The sequence below is a fragment of the Ovis aries genome, chromosome 1 (genome assembly GCF_016772045.2).
Source record: "Ovis aries strain OAR_USU_Benz2616 breed Rambouillet chromosome 1, ARS-UI_Ramb_v3.0, whole genome shotgun sequence".
NCBI classification, from domain to species: Eukaryota; Metazoa; Chordata; class Mammalia; order Artiodactyla; family Bovidae; genus Ovis; species Ovis aries.
The window spans coordinates 231146454-231167783 of NC_056054.1; the positions used below are offsets into that span (position 1 = coordinate 231146454).

The window sequence follows — 21330 nt, forward strand, 5'->3', positions numbered from 1 at the left end:
CCGGCCCTGGCCTCGGGCGTGGGTGGCTCGTCCCAGCTGCCACTCCTGGCCTCAGGCTGGGGATGGCTCCTCAGTGTCACCGCCCCTGGCCTCGGGCGCAAGCTGGCTTCTCCTGGCAGCCCCTGACCTCAGACGTGGAGTGTCTCCTCCTGGCCACCACTGGCCTCGGACGCTGGGTAGCTCCTCCCACTCAGACCCAGGGTGTCTCCTCCCGGCCACCACTGGCCTCGGACGCTTGGTAGCTCCTCCTGGCCACCGCCCCTGACCTCGGACACGGGGTGGCTCCTGCTGGCCGTTCCTGTGCCATCGCAGCCTGGCACTCGGGGCTGCTGTCCCTGACTTCGGACATGGGGTAGCTCTTGGCCGTGCTTCATGCACCGGCCCGCCACCGCCGCCTGCACTTAGTGCCGTGTCATATTTTAGATTCCACATATATATGATATCATGATATTTGTCTTTCTCTTTCTGACTTATTTCACTTAGTATGATAATCTCTAGTTGCAAAAAATATAGAATTCTTGACAAATTTGCATATCTTCCTTGTGTGGGGGCCATGTTAATCTTCTCTGAATCATTCTGATTTTAGGGTGTGTGCTGCCAAAGAAAGCACTGGGCACACTTCTTGAATCTGGGCAGGCTTATGACTCCTTCAACCAAGAGACTACTGTGGGCCCAGTCTTGAGGCTGGGTCATAAAAGGCAATGCAGCACAGGCATTAAACACTAGAACACTTGGTCTTGAAGCCCTGAGCTGCCGTGTACAAGTCTAAATACCCTGAGAGAACAGTAGCTGTAAGGAAGCCAAGCCGCAGAAAGAAGACAAATGTAGTTACTCCAGCTGACAGCCCCAGGCCCTGCAGCAGCCCAGCCCAAAGGATGAGACCTGAAATCTCAAGGAGAGGTCCACCACCCCTGCAGAGCCCAGTCTGACTCCTGACCCACAAAACCTGTGACCTTAGTCAAGTGGTTATTTCAAGATGCTAAAATTGGGTCAGTTTTCTATGTAGCAAAAGTAACTGCGACAGAGTATGAAGGTCAAAGATGCATCAATACGAATGGATAGATTTATTATCCAAAAATATCCCAGTCATCAGCAGAGTGGAAGTTTACAATACTTTGGAGTAAAAGTTTTCCCAGAATCATCTGGAATGATCTTTTAACTTGTTTTCTGCTCTAGCTTCAGAGCAATGAAACATGTAAAGCCCATCCCTTGCTCATGCTTTTCTGTTCAAATTCCCTGTTAACTGCGAAAGCCTCTATCTTAGAGGTGCTTCCTAAGGTGGCTCAGATGGTAAAGCATCTACCTGCAATGCAGGAGATCCAGGTTCGATCCCTGGGTTGCGAAGATCCCCTGGAGAAGAGAATGGCAACCCACTCCAATATTCTTGCCGGGAGAATCCCATGGACAGAGGAGCCTGGCGGGCTACAGTCTATAAGGTCTTAAAAGAGTCAGACACAACTGAGTGTGCACACACCCACACCACCCATGGGAAAAAAAAAAAAAGACATGACAAGCTTCTCAGCTCAGGCAAGCGCAGCAAAATCCTATCATGTAGTCAGTCCCCCATCTTAGAAGACAGAGGATTAAAGTTAGTAAACCTTGCTGTTTGAGCCTCCATCTCAAATTCCAACCCATGAATGCAAATATGAGTACACTGCCTCAGCCTTCCCAATAAGAGAGTCAATTAGCGTAACTTCTCAGGTAAGGATGTTGTCTCCTGTCTATATGTTTCACAGTTCTAGCAGTAAAAATGTCAATACCATTGCTGACATCTTAAAAACTAATATGGTCATTGCTTTTGTTTGTATTTTATTTATTTATAACAAGTCTTTTATACTTATCTATTTATTTAGCTGCTCTGTGTCTGAGGTGTGGCGGGATCTTGGATCTTCATTGCTTCATGAGGCAGCTTTAGTTGTGGCATGAGGGAGATTTTTTATTTTTTAGTTGCACCATGTGGGATGTAGTCCCCTGACCAAGGATGGAACCCAGGCCCCCTGCATTGGGAGCTTGGGATCTTAGCCACTGGACCACCAGGGAAGTCCCTTGTTTATATTTTAAAGTCACACACACACACACAATATTAACTGCCAACAATGCTCCTGCTTTTTTATTTCATCCTTAAAACACAATATATGGTAAGGATAATAATAAAGTTCTATAAATATGTAACATGCTAGTTAGAATAAGCAAGCTTTGTGTTGCTATCATCCTGGGATCCAGTTCTACTTTATGATAAGATATACAAGTTAAAGAATCACCCCCTTGGAATGTAGAATTGGGGTGGGGGATGGGGAGGGCGAATGTAGAACTGTGTTTCTGTAAAGTGTAGACTTCACAGTAGACATATGGTATTATACAGATATGAGAATAATAGAATTCATCATTTTTTCTGATTGCACTATGCAGTTACCAAATGTCACTAAAATGAATAATTATTTATATTTTTCCTCTAGCTTTATTGAGATATAATTGGCATATAATATTATGTAAGTTTAAGGTACACACTGTGATGATTTGATACATGGCTATATGGCTAAATGTTTACCATAAGAAGAGCAGTTAGCACATCCTTCACCTCACATAGTTACCATTTGTTGTTACACTGAGAACATTTAAGATCCATTCTCTTACTGAGAAAACTGGATAAGTACATGCAGGAAAATGCAATTTGACCCTTCTCTTACACCACTCAAAAAAATGAACTCAACGTGGATTAAAGACATAAACATAAGACCTGAAACCATAAAACTCCTAGAAGAAAACACAGCTGAAAAACTCCTTGACACTGGTCTTGGCAGCAGTTTCCCAGACCTAACACCAAAGGTACAAGCCAGAAAAACAAAAACCAATTGGTGGGGCTTTATCAGATTAAAAAGCTTTCACAGCAAAAAAGCAACCAACACAATGAGAAAGCAGCCTACAGGATGGAAGAAAATATTTGCAAATCATATATCTGATAAGGGGTTTATTTCCAAAATATAGAAAGAACTCATAAACTTAGCAAAAACAACAAAAAACCCTTCTAAAAAGTAGGCAGTAGAATTGAATAGTTTTCCAAAGACAACACACAAATGGTCACCAGGCACATAAAAAACATGCTCCACACCACTAATCACCAGGGAAATGCAAATCAAAACCACAAGACATCACCTCATTCCTGTTTAAATGGTGGTGGTTTAGGTGATTCAGTCACTAAGTTGTGTCTGACTCTCGTGGCACCACCGACTGTAGCCCACTAGGCTCCTCTGTCCATGGGATTCTCCAGGCAATAATACTGGAGTTGGTGGCCATTTCCTTCTCCAGGGAATCTTCCTGACCTGGAGATCAAACCCAGGATCTCCTGTGTTGCAGGCAGATTCTTTACCTGCTGAGCTATGAGAGAAGCCTTTCACAAAGATAAGAGATAAGAAGTGTTATCAAAGGGTGTGAAGGAAAGGGAATCCTTTTGCACTGTTAGGAATGTGAAGTGGTGCAGCCACTATGGAAAACAGTATGGAGGTTCCTCAAAAACTTAAAACTAGCACTACCCATGATCTGACAACCCCACTACTAAATCTATATCCAAAGGAACCGAAATCAGGATCGCATGACGATGTCCACACTCCCTTGTTCAGTGCTGTGGTATTCACAGTAGCAAACCTAAGATCCATAAATTGATGAATGGATAAAGACGGTGTGGTGTACATATAATGGATACTATTCATGCATGAGAAAAAGAAGGAAATTCTGCTGTTTGAGACAATTTAGATGAAACTTGAGGGCATTGTGCTAAGTGAAATAAGTCAGGGGAAAACAAATATTGTATTATCACTCATATGTGGAACAAAAAAACCCAAAGTCATACAGTGGAGTCACCAGGATCTAGGGAATGGAGGAGACGAGAAAGTATTGGTCAAAGTATTGGACAAACTTCCAGTTATAAGATTAACAAGTTCTGAGGATCGAATAGACAGCATGGTGATTATAACTAATAATACTGTATTATATGTGCTTATTTAAGGCTGTGCTGGGTCTTCATTGCTGCACCGACTTTCTCAAGTTGCGTGACCTGGGGTACAGTTCCTTGCAGTGCACGGCCTTCTCGTGTTTGCTTCTCTTGTTGCGAAGCGCATGTTCTAGTCGCATGGGCTTCAGTGGTTGCAGCATGTGAGTTGGCATCTGTGGCTCTTGGGCTCCAGAGTGTGAGCTCAGTAGCTGCAGCTCACAGGCTTAGTTGCAGTGCAATATGTGGAGTCTTAGTGCGCTGGTCGCAGCCACCTGCGCTTAGTGCAACGGTCGCAGCACTAAGCGCAGGTGGCTGTGACCCACACACTAAGCGCAGGAGAGGAGCTACCCCACGTCTAAGGTCAGGGGCAGAAGCCAGGAGAATCCCATGCCTGAAGGGCAGTGGCCAAGAGGAGTTACCCAACGTCCGAGGTCATGGGCAGCGGCCGAGAGTGCCAGGCTGCGACAGCGCAGGAACGGCCGAGAGGAGCTACCCCGTATCTGAGGCCAGGGGTGGAGGCCCGGAGGAGCCACCCCACATCCAAGGAGCGGTGGCTGCACAGGCGCAGGAGGGCCTAGAGGATCTATCCCACGTTGAAGGTCAGGAAGGGCGGCGGTGAGGAGATACCCCTCATCCAAGGTAAGGAGCAGTGGCTGTGCTTTGCTGGAGCAGCCATGAAGAGACACCCCACGCCCAAGGTAAGAGAAACCCAAGTAAGATGGTAGGTGTCGCAAGAGGGCATCAGAGGGCAGACACACTGAAACCATACTCACAGAAAACTAGTCAATCTAATCACACTAGGACCACAGCTTTGTCTAACTCAATGAAACTAAGCCATGCCCACGGGGCCACCCAAGACAGGCCAGTCATGGTGGAGAGGTCTGACAGAATGTGGTCCACTGGGGAAGGGAATGGCAAACCACTTCAGTATTCTTGCCTTGAGAATCCCATGAACAGTATGAAAAGGCAAAATAGTAGGATACTGAAAGAGGAACTCCCCAGGTCAGTAGGTGCCCAATATGCTACTGGAGATCAGTGGAGAAATAACTCCAGAGAGAATGAAGGGATGGAGCCAAAGCAAAAGCAATACCCAGTTGTGGATGTGACTGGTGATAGAAGCAAGATCTGATGCTGTAAAGAGCAATATTGCAGAAGAACTTGGAATGTCAGGTCCATGAATCAAGGCAAATTGGAAGTGGTCAAACAAGAGATGGCAAGAGTGAACGTTGACATTCTAAAAATCAGCGAACTAAAATGGACTGGAATGGGTGAATTTAACTCAGATGACCATTATATGTACTACTGAGGGCAGGAATCCCTCAGAAGAAATGGAGTAGCCATCATGGTCAACAAAAGTGTCCAAAATGCAGTACTTGGATGCAATCTCAAAAATGACAGAATGATCTCTGTTCGTTTCCAACGCAAATCATTCAATATCATGATAATCCAAGTCTATGCCCCAACCAGTAATGCTGAAGAAGCTGAAGTTGAACAGTTCTATGAAGACCTACAAGACCTTTTAGAACTAACACCCCAAAAAGATGTCCTTTTCATTATAGGGGTCTGGAATGCAAAGGTAGGAAGTCAAGAAACACCTGGAGTAACAGGCAAATTTGGCCTTGGAATGCGGAATGAAGCAGGGCAAAGACTAATAGAGTTTTGCCAAAAAAACGCACTGGTCATAGCAAACACCCTCTTCCAACAACACAAGAGAAGACTCTACACATGGACATCACCAGATGGTCAACACCAAAATCAGATTGATTACATTCTTTGCAGCCAAAGATGGAGAAGCTCTATATAGTCAACAAAAACTAGACCAGGAGCTGACTGTGGCTCAGATCATGACCTTCTTAACCAAATTCAGACTTAAACTGAAGAAAGTAGGGAAAACTGCTAGATCATTCAGGTATGACCTAAATCAAATCCCTTATGATTATATAGTGGAAGTTAGAAATAGATTTAAGGGCCTAGATCTGATAGATAGAGTGCCTGATGAACTATGGAATGAGGTCCGTGACATTGTACAGGAGACAGGGATCAAGACCATCCCCATGGAAAAGAAATGCAAAAAAGCAAAATGGCTGTCTGGGGAGGTCTTACAAATAGCTGTGAAAAGAAGAGAGGCAAAAAACAAAGGGAAAAGGAAAGATATAAGCATCTGAATGCAGAGTTCCAAAGAATAGCAAGAAGAGATAAGAAAGCCTTCTTCAGCGATCAATCGAAGAAATAGAGGAAAAGAACAGAATAGGAAAGACTAGAGATCTCTTGGCATCACTGACTCGATGGACGTGAGTCTGAGTGATCTCTGGGAGTTGGTGATAGACAGGGAGGCCTGGCGTGCTGCGATTCATGGGGTCGTAAAGAGTCAGACACGACTGAGCGACTGAACTGTACTGAACTGATATGGAGTCTTCCTGGACAGGGGGTCAAACTGGTGTCCCCTGCATTGGCAGGTGGATTCTCAACCACTGCACCACCAAGGAAGTCCCAGTACTATATTATATTTGAATGTTGCTAAGAGAGTAGTTCTTAAATATTCTCACCACAAAAGAGAAATGATAATTATGTAACAGGATAGAGGTGTTAGGTAACTATGGTGGTAATAATTTTGAAATAAATGAATGTATCAAATTAGCACATTGTACACCTTAACCTCATACAGTGTTGTCAATTATGTCTCAGTAAAGCCAGAGGAATAAAAAGATTACTCTCTAGGCAACTTTCAAGTATACAATACAGTACTGTCAACTGTAGTCACCATTCTGTACATTACATTCCCAGAATTTATTCCTCACATCACTGTAGTTTGTACCCTATGGCTAATATCTCATTTCCTCTACCCCCCAACCCCTGGTTACCACTATTCTACTGTCTGTTTCTGAATCTTTTGTAACATTCCACATGTGAGATCACACTATATTTGTCTCTATTTCACTTGGCATAATGCCCTCAAGATTCCAGTTATTTTTAAATCATGGAATACAGAGGTGTGCATTTTCTTTCATATAGGGAACTAAAACATAAACCAAACTTCAGGAGCAACCCCAATTGTTTTAGGAAAATGCAAAATATGTTTCCTACCAATTTCTGCAAGTTATTGTTAACCAAAGAGAATAAGACAGACACCAGAGAAATCTGTAATGAGAGCATGATTCGGTCAATTGGCAACACTATATCCTAACGAATTCTATTAATCATCTTCAATTAGATATTAATTCCTTACTACTAGACATGCTCACTCAGAGACTACGGAATTGGAAACAGCAGAGGCTCTGCCTTCTGTAACATTAGGCGAGGGATTCTCTGGGCTTTAGGTTCCCCAAGTGTAGAACAAGGATAACACACACGCCCGCAGAACTGGGCACAGGGGCCAACATGTTGAGAAGCCTATAGGGGGACATGTAGTCTGGAATCACTGTATATTATTTCACGGGCAGAAGCCCTGTGATTATTTCTCCTGGGGCAGCTAAAGCTACAGGTTTATTCTGGCAAAGACACAACTCGTCTGAGGAAATACATCTCAGAGGCATAGGCATGGATGGATTGAAAGCGATGTGTTTCTTCAGTTGTATAGGATTTATACAGCTATGTTGTTATCTCAGGTTGAGTTTTGTGTCATTTACAGCATGATTATTTTTTCTTGTTTCTGATTCTAAACAGCTCACCACACAGTCCCTCCATTCTCCTATCTCTCGCTCTTTCCTTAATTATTCTCTTTCTCATACCACAGCTACTTTCTCTGGACATCTATGGGAAGAAGTAGGAGGCAGCTTTGAGAACAGGAGATTTTACATCTAACTATATACATACTACATATCTAACCATCTCCCCCCCCCCCAAAAAAAAAACCCTGAAGAAAAATTCTATTTCCTTTTTTGGTCATTTAAGGTAGAAGCATTTAAAGCAGGAAGGAAAGGCTGGTTTAACAATCAAAAAATAAACAAAGGCAGTTAAAGAAATCGTGAAAGCAAAAGGGGAGTGGGAGGGAGACAAGAGAACTCAGAAGGAAAACCAAAATCACGGAAAGTGGAAAAAGACAAGTGAAGCAGGAAGACAAGAAAAGAGGCTATAATAGCTCAGGCTCAGAGGGTTCCAAAGACAGCCTTAGTCACGCTGGCCAGAGTATTGGCATGGTGAAAGCAGTGGCCTGAATTCCAGGCAAATCATAGAAATTACAGAATCTCGGGCAAAGCATATAAAACTTTGAGTCTCTTTCATTGCCTGTAAAAAGGAGATGAAACTTTTGCCCCTTATAAATTTAAATTCTCATTTTATTTCTGGTACACCTCGCGTTGGCTTAAGTTGCTTACAAAACGAATAACCACAGCGTTAAGTTCTTTAACAGCTTTTTATACCCATCTTTTCAAGATGCCACCCGGATAATTCAAATGGAAACTAAATTAAAATCATATTAATCCGATCAAGCCAGACTAGGTACCGCTTATCCCAGCTTCCATATGCAAAGTTGTCTTTTTATGAATGTCACTCTCCGACTTACACATTAAGGGAACACATTAAAACGACAAACAAGTCTTCAAATAAACCTAAATTACAACACATTTTGCAGTTTTAATAGAACTTCCAGCTTGGAATATCAACTGGGGTGGGGGCCCGTTTTCACCCTTATTAGGAAACGAACACAGTTTACAGGCTTAATTCGAAGTTTTAGGAAATTACAAAAGAGGTTTCCTTTCCAAGAGAGGGTCAGGCCAGAAGAGAAGCAGGCGACCTCCACACCCGGCCCGCCCTGCCCGGGACTTGGCATCAGATTAGGACTAAGAAGGCGGGGTGTGCCGCTGACGTCACAAGAGGCCGGCGCTGCGGAGGGCGGAGGGAGGGGCGAAGGGAGTGGCGGGCGACGACGCGACTGCGCAGGGGCGGAAGGCGGGCAGACGGAAAAGACCGGCGAGCTAGATCCGGCAGGCGGCGGAGGAAGCCGCTCGACCACAGCCACGCAAGGGCGGAGCGTGCCGCGCGTGCGCCGGGCGTGGCCGAAGCCTTCCGTCTTTCCGGCTTCTAGGCGTCTCTTCCCGCTTCCCCTCGCGACCCTGGCTAGCTTGGGCCTTGCTAGAAGTGACGAGGTTGGGGCGCTCCTCCCTCTCGACCGTTGTGAAATCTTTCTGCCCCCGGAGTCCGAGGCAGCCCAACCAGGTCTTGCACGTGTTCCTTGACCCCAGGCCGAGCGGGATCAGGCTTCGCTGGCACTGCGGGACCTGGGGCGGGGTTGGGGGAGTATACTCTGGGCGCTTGTTTCACGGATTGTGGGCACCAGACTGACGGCTGGTTGGTTGAAGTTCTTTCCAGCTGACCACCCCCTTCGTTCAGTTCCGCCACGGAAGAGCCCTCGGAGAAACCCGGCTCTAGATCGGAAATGGCCCTTTAGCGGCTGGAGGAGGGAGTTGCCGCCAGAGTCCTTCTGTAAAAATTGTAAATGCTGTAATGATTGTCTGTGTAATTAAATTCACTTCCCCGAAGCAGGCAGAACGTTATGAGGTTTCTTATTGAGAAGGACAAACAGAGAAGTGATTCTTGGCCTCACGTTTTAAAATAGTTCCTGTAACTATGAGGGGATACAATGGAGCTTTTACTACTTGGGTCTTCCCTACAGCCACCTGTTTCTCCCAGGGAAGAGAGACCCGGTTGGGATTTCCCAGTCTACAGATCCAAAGCAGCCTCAACGGAATCACATCAGAACAATACCTAAACAGCCCACCTCTAGATCCTTTTTAAGTTGGGATTGAATGAATATAAACTAGTGGTTAAATGTATGAAGGGTAGGGAAGCCCGGCGTGCTGCAGTCCATGGGGTCGCAAAGAGTCCACCAGGGACATGACTGAGCAACTGAACAACAAGTCTATTTCTCTTATTTTTCTATTCTGAAAATTAGGTATACACTAGATATTGTTAAACCTACAGGCAAAACAGTTGGTAACTCAGCAGCCATCTCCCACTGATTCATACTTCCTATCTTAAGCACTACCTGGATTGCTATTGAGATACTGGTGATTTGTATGAAAACAATACACTATAAAGCAATTATGAGTCAACTGTAAGTAGTTGCTTTCAAGATGTGGGGATGCTTTTAGATAACCTCTCAATTGTTTCCTGATTTGTGAATAGAAAAATCTGTGGTAGTTTCAAGGTGTGGCAGATGAGCAATATCCGGTTCTGTGTGCGTGTGACGCTGTCACTACGAGGAAACATTTTCCTAAGACAAAACTAGGCCTCCAGTTAGTTTAATGTCACAACGTAAGTGTTAAATCAATCCTTCCCTGGTGGCTCAGAGGTTAAAGCGTCTGCCTGGAATGCAGGAGACCCGGGTTCGATCCCTGGGTCGGGAAGATCCCCTGGAGAAGGCAATGGCACCCCACTCCAGAACTCTTGCTTGGAGAATCCCATGGATGGAGGAGCCTGGTAGGCTACAGTCCATGGGGTCACTAAGAGTCGGACACGACTGAGCGACTTCACCTTCACTTTCAAAGCATCCTACGGTGGGCTTGGAGAAAGCTTGTTTTCAGTTCAGTTCAATTCAGTCCAGTTGCTCAGTCCTGTCTGACTCTTTGGGACCCCATGGACTGCAGCAGCCAGTTTTAGTTACATAGTCAAGTGTTATTTATTTTCACTGTAACAACCAGTGTTACATTGAACCAGGGAAAAGCAGTATTATGATAAAATCTTTGAATGTTGTCTTGGAAAGAACACTGGATTGGTCATCAGAAGAGCCAGAATTCTAACCTAACCCTGCCACTCAATATAAATTCTTTACCTGAAATCTTTCGTTTCTCTGGATTCCCGTTTCCTCACATTTAGTGTGGTTCTTGTCACTCTCTTGAATTCTCCTGATGGCTGGTCTGTCTTCCACTCTTTGATCTGAGCACTTAGCATAACATAGTTCAGTGGGTACTCACTAGAGATGTGTTGAAATAACTGTTTCCAAATCTACAAAGTTTCACATTGAGGCATTTTTCTTTCTTGAAACTATATATGTAAGAACTGTTATTAAATCAGACATGACTGAGTGACTTCACTTTCACTCTTCACTTTCATGCATTGGAGAAGGAAATGGCAACCCACTCCAGTGTTCTTGCCTGGAGAATCCCAGGGACTGGGGAGCCTGATGGGCTGCTGTCCATGGGGTCGCACAGAGTCAGACACGAATGACACGACTTAGCAGCAGCAGCAGCAGGGGTACCTTTACAGAGAATATATCTTGTGGACTGCACCTTAGCTAAATCAAAATTAACCAAGATTTGAACATCACATGCCCTTTGCTATGAAGCTTAGAAAAAGATTCAGCATCATCTATGGATTATTCTTAGGAAAATATGAATCTAATAATAAAGCACTGACAACTTCAAATTAAGGAACATGCTGTGAAACAGTTGACCTGGAGTCATGAAAAAATACCATAAAAGACAAAAATCACAGGGAATTTTTCTTAAAGTTGTGACAAGGAAGGGAACAATATGAGGCTCACTTATTTTTATTTTACAATGTTCTAAATGTCTAATGTGGTCCTCAGATTCCCAGAAGTTACTTCCTATTCCCACTAAGAAGACAAATATGTAGGGTGCTTCAGAAAAGCTGATTTCTTACTATTTCTTATTTCTTATTATTCCTAAAAGTTTCTTATTATTCCTAAAAGAAAGCATGCTGAATGCTTATTGGAAATAGAAAACACTGCTAAATGAAGTCAGCTACTAAATTGTTCAAAATTGTAGCTGTCAACCTTAAGAGGAAAATGGAATAATTTTTTAAACGTCATTTTTAGGGATTTGCTGGGCCCTTTGTATTTTTAATTGCCTAGGCCCAGTTAGAGGGAAACAGTAACAATGAAACTACTGGAAAGGTTTAAGGAAATAAATGTTCTTCATGTTATTCTGATTTATAGCTCTTGATTTTTTTGAGGCAGTCCAATCACTGGTTCCCTTCTGTAGTGCCAGGCTTACATCCTCCTGTCAGCAATCTTAGCAGGAACAAGCACCTTTCTCTCTTCCCCTGGCCAGGATTACAGAGTCCTGACTGGCTTTTGTCCTGAACCAATCACGAGGAGGAAGTAGGGGTTGGGGTGGGAGGTGCTGGGGAAGAGGTCAGACCCATCCTAAACACCTGTGCTGAGAATGGAGAAGCTGTGGGTCCCTGCTGCTGCTGCTAAGTCGCTTCAGTCATGTCCGACTCAGTGTGACCCCATAGACGGGATTCTCCAGGCAAGAACACTGGAGTGGGTTGCCATTTCTTTCTCCAGTGCATGAAAGTGAAAAGTGAAAGGGAAGTCGCTCAGTCGTGTCTGAGACCCCATGGACTGCAGCCTACCAGGCCCCTCTGTCTATGGGATTTTCCAGGCAAGAGTACTGGAGTGGGGTACCATTGCCTCCTCTGAGTGGGTCCCTAGGGAAAAGGAAAGAAGGGAGACAGTGCCAGTCAGGCTGAAACACAGATGGCCACTGTTCACTCTCAGTAGTCTCATATGTCTCTGTCCTGGACCTGTCTCCCTCTGCCTAAAATGCTCTTCCACACTCACCCTTCAGACAAATACCTATCTGACTTTTAAAACCTAGATCTCTCATCACCTTCTTGTTACCACCTTCTTTGTTCATAAGATTACTCTTCTCTCAGAACCATTTCTGTCCTTTGTCCCTATGTTTATTATTAGACTGAATTGGATTTGTTTTCAAAACAATTAATTGCAATTATATAAGTAATATCTATTCACTATCAAAAAATTTAAAGAGTAATATCACTCAAAGAGTGGCCCATGGGCAGGCACCAATCTGAACTGTTTGTTACAGTCATCAATCAGTACAGAAACTGAGAGCAAGTGTCTAAAACTTGTTAAGGCAATTTGACAGAACTGTGTCTGTGTGTGTGCTAAATCTAATAATAAACAATTCAGCCTTGCATTTTAATTTCATTTTACTGGTAATTCATTTCTATGTGGTTAATGCACATGTCAGAGAAGGTAATGGCACCCCACTCCAGTACTCTTGCCTGGAAAATCCCACAGACGGAGGAGCCTGGTAGGTTGCAGTCCATGGGGTTGCTAAGACTGAGCGACTTCCCTTTCACTTTTCACTTTCATGCATTGGAGAGAAATGGCAACCCACTCCAGTGTTCTTGCCTGGAGAATCCCAGGGACGGGGGAGCCTGGTGGGCTGCTGTCTATGGGGTCGTACAGAGTCAGACACGACTGAATTGACTTGGCAGCTCCATGTGCTAAGTCGCTTCAGTCGTGTCCGACTCTGTGCAACCCCATGGACTGTAGCCCACCAGGCTCCTCTGTCCATGGGATTTTCTGAGCAAGAATACTGGAATGGGTTGCCATTTCCTTCTCCAGGGGATCTGCCAGACCCAGGGCTTGAACTCGTGTCTCCCTTAGCTCCTGCATTGGCAGGAAGATTCTTTATCACTTGAGCTACCTGGGAAGCAATTAGTGGTGAGAAAACAGCTTATTGTTTAACTAATTTAAGCAAATTCAGTAATTTGCCTCAAGTTGCATAGATATTGAGTGACAGGAATTTCTTTTTCCTTAGTAATTTAACTCTAGAATCTTCAGTACTTTCTGCTGTTGGGTTCTACTTCCTCCGTACTGAAATTAGCAAAAGATGTAAAATTACCCAATGTGTTTTAAAGCCTTACTGCTCAGAATAGCTCTTAGACTGGCAGTATCAGCATCACTTGGGAGGCTTTTTTAAGAAATAGGGCTTTTAGGCTCCACCCAGGTAATCTGTATACATCTTAAAGTTTGAGAAGCACTTCTTAAAGAATACCAGGAAATGGCAGATCTCAATGCATTAGCTTTCTATAACTGCTATTTAAAATTACAACAGATTTAGTGGCTTAAAGCAACAAAAATTTATATTATTTTACAGTTTTTCAAGTTAGAAGTCCTAAATCAGTTTCAGTGGGTCAAAATCCAGGGGTTGATGGGGTCACACTTTCTTGATGTGGTCTGTTTGGAAATCATGCCAATACGCTTTTTAAGACTGGCTGAGCAGTTTCTGACATTAAATATTATGAATAAATCCATCCAGAAACTGGCTTGATTGGATTATTTGCAATCAGTAGATATTTACTGAGTAGCTATTTACAGCCTCATCTTTGGACCTTAGTTTCCTTCTTTGAATAAAAGAGATGAGACTAGATACTAACTTCAAAAGCAAACCTGTGGTTTCATTAGCTTTACAGTTTATCAAATTGGCACTGGCCTTTTAACTCTCAATCACATATTCCCAGTTTCTGGACACACCTCCAAATACTGTCTCAGAGCCTCTGTCCACACAGTCACCAAACAACATCACTGTATAATTTCTTTGAATTCCTGTCCCTTTATTGCAATTCTCTGGGTGTAGCAGTTTCAACAAGCCTCCTGGTCCCCAGCCCAGGCCTATGAAGAACAGAGGTTGTGGCCTATTAAGCACCCTGTGAGGACATAGAATAGAGCAGAAGTGGAAACGTGACTGATCTACCAAGTGTTGCAAAAATAACAGGATAAGTTGGGACCTGTAGCTTCTACTAGGGAGAGAGGGCTGTGGTGGTAGAACAGACACTAGAGGATAGACTGACCTCTAGATGGGAAGAAGGCAGGACCAGGCAGCCTATGGAAGGCCCTGGGAGAAAAGCACGCAGATCAGCCTGCAAGCTCTGAGTAAGTATCTACCATATACACAGTGTCTTATAGGTTTCTGTGGAGAATGTCAATAAATGCAAAAATGGTCCTATTTTTAAGGAGTTAATAAACTCACCCATGAAGTAATCAGGTAACTGCATGATAGTATGGAATCATGTGTCAGAATGTATACTAGGAGGGAGTCCAAAGAAGGAGAAAATTAATAAAAGGTAGATCAGGTGGAGGAGGCCCCTGGCAAAAGGTAGGGAATTTCATCGCTATCTAAAAAAAAAAAAAAATTGTTTAACATAAAGGAGGAGTTAGAATATTGTAGACACGAGAAATGGAAGCAGGGTTAAATGTGAAGTCAGGAAGGTAAGCAACATATTGGTGAGGAGACAGATCCAGCTGATCTTGGTTCAGGTTGAAACAGGGGAATAAGGTAAGGTGGTAATGCGATGAGGAAATGAGTAACAGGGCAAGTTTAGATTGTGGAAAGCCTCAATTGCCAAAAAGTATTGATTTCTGTTATCTCCAACATTTTTTTTTTTTTTTGAGGAAGAGGAAGTAAGCTGATATTCAAGAGCAATTTAGAGATGTCCGGAGAAGGCGATGGCACCCCACTCCAGTACTCTTGCCTGGAAAATCCCATGGATGGAGGAGCCTGGTGGGCTGCAGTCCATGGGGTCTCAAAGAGTTGGACATGACTGAGCGACTTCCCTTTCACTTTTCACTTTCATGCATTGGAGAAGGAAATGGCAACCCACTCCAGTGTTCTTGCCTGGAGAATCCCAGGGACGGGAGAGCCTGGTGGGCTGCCGTCTGTGGGGTCACACAGAGTCAGACACGACCGAAGTGACTTAGCAGCAGGATGCATTAAGGATGGGAGAGACTGGAGGCAGGAAGACCATTTAGAAAGCTACTATGGTGGTCCAGGCATGAGAGAACAGCAGATATATAGAAAGACAGGCAGATTCAAGGAAGGAACAACAAGACTTAGTGACTAAAATACAATAAAGAAGAAATAACCAAAGGACAGTCTGCAGTTCAAGATGTCTGAATAACCAGAGTCAAAGAATTTTAGACCTGCAAGGGGTCCAGTTGGATCACTTTATGAGAAAATGGGTGGTTGTTTAAGTGTCAGAACTAATTCTCCACAGAGCCAGCAGTGGGATGATCAAGCCAGTGTTACAAGATTTACCAAGCAGTACATGCCTAAGTGTTAATTACATATAAATCATTTTCAGTCCCAACCACTGGACCACCAGGGAATTCCCCAGAATGACTCTTTCTAGAGATCAAATTGCCAACATCCGCTGGATTATGGAAAAGCAAGAGAGTTCCAGAAAAACATCTATTTCTCCTTTATTGACTATGCCAAAGCCTTTGACTGTGTAGATCACAATAAACTATGGAAAATTCTGAAAGAGATGGGAATACCAGACCACCTAACCTGCCTCTTGAGAAATCTGTATGCAGGTCATGAAGCAACAGTTAGAATGGGACATGGAACAACAGACTGGTTCCAAATAGGAAAAGGAGTGTGTCAAGGCTGTATATTGTCACCCTGCTTATTTAACTTCTGTGCAGAGTACATCATGAGAAACGCTGGGCTGGAAGAAGCACAAGCTGGAATCAAGATTGCCAGGAGAAATATCAATAACCTCAGATATGCAGATGACACCACCCTTATGGCAGAAAGTGAAGAGGAGCTAAAAGCCTCTTGATGAAAGTGAAAGAGGAGAGTGAAAAAGTTGGCTTAAAGCTCAACATTCAGAAAACGAAGATCATGGCATCTGGTCCCATCACTTCATGGGAAATAGATGGGGAAACAGTAGAAACAGTATCAGACTTTATATTTTGGGGCTCCAAAATCACTGCAGATGGTGATTGCAGCCATGAAATTAAAAGACGCTTACTCCTTGGAAGAAAAGTTATGACCAACCTAGATAGTATATTCAAAAGCAGAGACATTACTTTGCCAACTAAGGTGCATCTAGTCAAGGCTATGGTTTTTCCTGTGGTCATGTATGGTTGTGAGAGTTGGACTGTGAAGAAGGCTGAGCACCAAAGAATTGATGCTTTTGCACTGTGGTGTTGGAGAAGGCTCTTGAGAGTCCCTTGGACTGCAAGGAGATCCAACCAGTCCATTCTGAAGGAAATCAACCCTCGGATTTCTTTGGAAGGAATGATGCTAAAGCTGAAGCTCCAGTACTTTGGCCACCTCATGTGAAGAGTTGACTCATTGGAAAAGACTCTGATGCTGGGAGGGATTGGGGGCAGGAGGAGAAGGGGACGACCGAGGATGAGATGGTTGGATGGCATCACAGACTCGATGGTCGTCAGTCTGAGTGAACTCCGGGAGATGGTGATGGACAGGGAGGCCTGGCATGCTGCAATTCATGGGGTCGCAAAGAGTTGGACACGACTGAGCGACTGAACTGAACTGAACTGAATGATGAGAGGAACCTGATCAGAATGTGTTGTCATATAACTGCCACAGGACTAAATGAAAAATAGACATGTAACTACATGAATCGTTCCTGTGTGAAGTCAGATTCTGCCAGGAGCCAGCGTGAGGAATTCCACCTGTGACAAGGTCATGCGGCAAGAGCTCTGATGGCAAGGCTAATCAGACCTCAGGTTTTCCCCCTGGAATTTCCTGAGCATCCACCCCCCCCCCCCCCCAAAAAATAAGAATCTGCCTGCTTTTCCACTTTTCTAATATTCTCTAGAAAAAGTCAACTCAGGGCTTTAGTCTTCTGCATTTGAAAGGGATGCGTCAGTTAACCCCCTCTGATAGCACTCTAGCTTGCCTACCAGGTTCCCCAGACCGCTTACAGCTTGTGAATTGCTTACAGCCCCCCAACCGCAAGAGGCACAAAGCTTAAAAGCATCTTAAAGATACAGAGCCTTTTCTAAGAGTTAAAAATTATATTGGTAGAGGGTTTTCACTGTTGACTCAAACGACTGCTGCCAGGCCTCCATATTCTTTATCTTTTAGGCACCTGGAAGGATGTTACTCAATGTAAGCAGGATGTAGAAAAAGATACATAGTAGTTTTGATGTTAGCAACATTAGACTTTTGAGTTAATTACTTTTCTCTTTGTTATATATCACTGCACTCCTCTTGTATCCTTGCTATGTAAGAATGTAACTTTATTTAGTGCTTTCTGAGAGTGGCACCAGATTTTGGGAAGATCAACACAAATAAGTCCTCTGGTTGACAAACCCTTATCAGAAAAAAGGCTGTAAAATGTTATTTGGCCCTTTTGGCTGGAAGATGATGTAAATTACCTAAGACTTGTGTATACAACTAGGTATGCAGAGAAAAGCCTGGTTTTGATAAGAGTTTGGACTGTTAACGCTGCATAACTTTGTGTTACCCATTGATCTCCATGTTTTATCAAAAGTATTAAAGGCCTTCTGAACAATAAAGGATTGGACCAGTTTCTCGGACTAGTCTCTCGGCCCAGTTTCTTGGGAATCTGGCTCCCCCGTGTCTCTCTCTCTCTCTCTCCTTTTCCCTCCCTCTGTTCTTTACTCTAATCTCAGGCTGAATTTCCACCTGGGGTGCGGAGGCTCGCCAAGTCTACTTACTTGCCCTGGCTGTTAAGACCCACACGAAAGGGAGCCTAAGGCGAGGCACCCTTAGATACTCAAGCGAGCGCCAGTGGCCCAACGTAAATGGTGCAACTTCCTTGTCTGGAATTTTATTGGTCTTCCGCGTAATCCAAGCTATTCAGCCCTCTTCCTCCACTTAATCTTCCTACTACACTATTTCTTCCTAATCTAATCTTATATTAATAAATAAATAAGTTTTCCTCACCGATTCTGTCCACCCTTTGAATTCCCTGGATCCACCGGGGCTGGACCCCAGCAAGATTCTTTCTGATTTCTGCTGTGAATAGAAACTTGATTAACAATTTCTTAAGGTTTTAAGTGCTCCCTGTTGACATGAACCATAATGACTTATCCCTTCTCTAACTGCTTTTTGCATGTACTGGTCACCTTGATATTTGTCTCTGAGTGTACCATTCCCTTTATTAAGAGTGTACTTCCTTCTTGATAGGGGACTTACACTTCATTTGCTCTTAGCCTAAATTAGTGTTGTGTTTTGAAACTGCTAGTCCACTTATGGTTAGCCAATTGCTGAAGAAATTAATGAAATTTTTTGGATTAAAGAACCTGAAAGTTTAAATAATGAAAAATATACTCCCCTGGGAGACTGCAGAGACTAATGGAATGAGAACTGATTTAAGCATCAGAAATATGCTTCTTCAATAGCCTCAGGGAGGCCACAGATAACTCCATTTGTCTCTTCAGTCATCATCTGAAGCCTGCAGGTCTTGATAAGTTAAAATGCAACTTTAATTATCACTGATATCCTTTCAGACATGGGTTAACAAAGGGTCAACTAAGAGGACTACCGTTAAGAAAGAATATACAAGATATTTGGAGAAGGGACTGGCAATCCACTCCAGTATTCTTGCCTGGAGAATCCCATGGACAGAGGAGCCTGGCAGGCTGCAATCCCTACAGAGTCTGACATGGCTGAGCGTCTAACACGTCAAACTTGTAGAATAGTTTGAGTGGTTATGCACTTCTGGAAGTCACTGCCAGACACAGGAGGAGGGCAACAGGGAAGTCCACTGGGAAAAGATACCAGGAACGGAGCAAGCCACCCGTCCTTCTCCCAGAATGCCTCACTCCTATGCTTATGAACTTTTTTAGATTAACCATGGACCTAGAGGTTAAAAATGTATTCTAAAATAATGGGTTGGCCAAAAAGTTCATTTGGGTTTTTCCATACAAACTTTTTGGCCAACCCAATACATCAAGACATCACCAAGTCAGCTTACCGGAGAAGCATGGTGGAAGATTCTCTAAATATTAGAAAAATGTTACATTTAAAAAATCTTACATTACTCTCAAGTCATTACAAATACAGGTGATGATTTCACTGAAGCTCAGTGTTTTGATGAAGCATATTACCAATTAGGTTTTTTTTTTTTTTTCCCGTTTTTACTTTGAAATAATTGAAGCATTCCCCACTTGATACTGACACAATTGCATACTAGATGATCAGAACCATACCATCAATTAGTTTTTAAAGATTTCAAAGTTGGTTACAGCATTTTAGATCCCTGTTGAATATTGAAGAGGGACGTTTCCCTGGAAGCAGCCTAGTCACAAAGGTGAAGGTGAGGAGCAGAGAGGTCAGGTATCTTGATTTGAGCGATGTTTCTCAATCCTGGTGAACATTCCAGTCACCTTCACCATGGGCAAAATTCAACCACTGGCTGGGGCTACTGCAAATCAATAATATTAATGGCTACAAGTAAGACTCAGGCATCAGTATGTTTCCTCTGGATAATTCTCTAGTGGTTCAGTGGTTTGGACTATTTTTTCCACTGCTAAGGGTCTAGATTCAATCCCTGGTCAGGGAACTAAAATCCCCACAAGCTGCTGTGATGTGGCCAAAAACAAATAAAAGCTCCTCTGAAGATCCTTAGGTGCAGCCAGAGTTCAGAAATACTGGTGTAAGGTTGATTTAATGCTTTTTTTAAAATGAGGATTTTGAATATGTTTTGCTTTTGTGATGTCACTGACAAATATTTTAATGTATTCAAACTCTCTTTGCTCTATTTAGAGAAGTTTCAATTCGCTTTCTACAATTAATCCAAGTAAGCCTTAAAACTGAGCTATATAATAGGCGATGGGGCGTCTTATCTCCAGACCATGTCTCCTAGGGTCAAGCGTGGGATAAAAAATGGAGTAAACCCGGACATACTCCTTTCCCTCCAGCTCTAGCTTCTAGTAGTTTGGATCAGCATCCCTGTTTTTACTTCAAACTTCAGGAAATTTGGAGAACTACTAATATCACAGAGAGAATACATATATAAAGGGGACAGATTTCTCCCATATTACTAATTGCAATAACCAGGCAGGAATACATAGACTCCCTTCTGGGCATAATCATATTACCTCTGTGAGGGCTCGCCCTAAAACTATTTTTGGAAACTAGGGATTTTCCAGATTAGCGAAAGCTGTGGCGCTGTCAACTGGCTCAGGCCTATGTTTCATAATCTAAGCCGCTAAAGCAGTCGCCCTCGCAGTCAATACGAAGCCTTCGCCCTACTTCCGTACCTCTGGGAATCACAGGCTCTCGGGGAACTTTCTTTTCTCCCTTGGAACTGAAGTAGTTCACATTCCTGTTTTCTAAAAATACTGTAAAGCAACCGTCTCCAGATTCCTTGCGGGTCACTTTAAATTACAAGTTCGTCCGTACACGACACTGGAGTAACCACTTACACCCGCCAATGCGGGCGAAGGTCGATCCGACGCCTCCCTTTGTACTCGCTGAACCTGCGCCACCCAAATGCGGAAAGTTAGGAGAGGAAGAGAGACGGGAGCACACAGACGCACGTTCTAGAGAAATTATCAAAACTGTGCAGGGGTTACAGTAAATTTGCGGACTCGAAGTTGGCGATACGGTATCTCGTAAAGCTCCCTTATTACTCTTTTGATTAAAAATATTACATACGAGGCGAGGCGGTTTGAGGTTGTTTTAGTAAGTAGACCACGTCCCCAGCCACTCTGGGGAACCAACAGGGAGGTCACCCAGGTCACCCGACGGTCCCACCCAGGGGCCTCTGCTCCGCGGCCGGCGAGGGCGTAGGCTCAGCGGGCGGAGACAACGCCTAAAGGGACTAGTTGGCACGCCGACCGG

General features: G+C 43.7%; 1 long non-coding RNA gene and 2 other non-coding genes across 3 annotated transcripts; 1 reads left to right on the plus strand and 2 right to left on the minus strand.

The window, feature by feature from the left end:
- Positions 1-503: 503 nt before the first annotated feature.
- LOC114111173 (U6 spliceosomal RNA) lies at positions 504-610 on the minus strand. Its single transcript, XR_003587271.1, has one exon. It is a non-coding gene; the product is annotated as a U6 spliceosomal RNA (small nuclear RNA).
- An 8384-nt stretch (positions 611-8994) lies between these two features.
- LOC132657286 (uncharacterized) lies at positions 8995-21286 on the minus strand. The gene is made up of 2 exons (XR_009595186.1): positions 20748-21286; positions 8995-19909 (listed from the first exon to the last, which is right to left on the minus strand). It is a non-coding gene; the product is annotated as an uncharacterized LOC132657286 (long non-coding RNA).
- TRNAS-GGA (transfer RNA serine (anticodon GGA)) lies at positions 10261-10332 on the plus strand. The gene has a single exon. It is a non-coding gene; the product is annotated as a tRNA-Ser (tRNA).
- Positions 21287-21330: the final 44 nt, after the last annotated feature.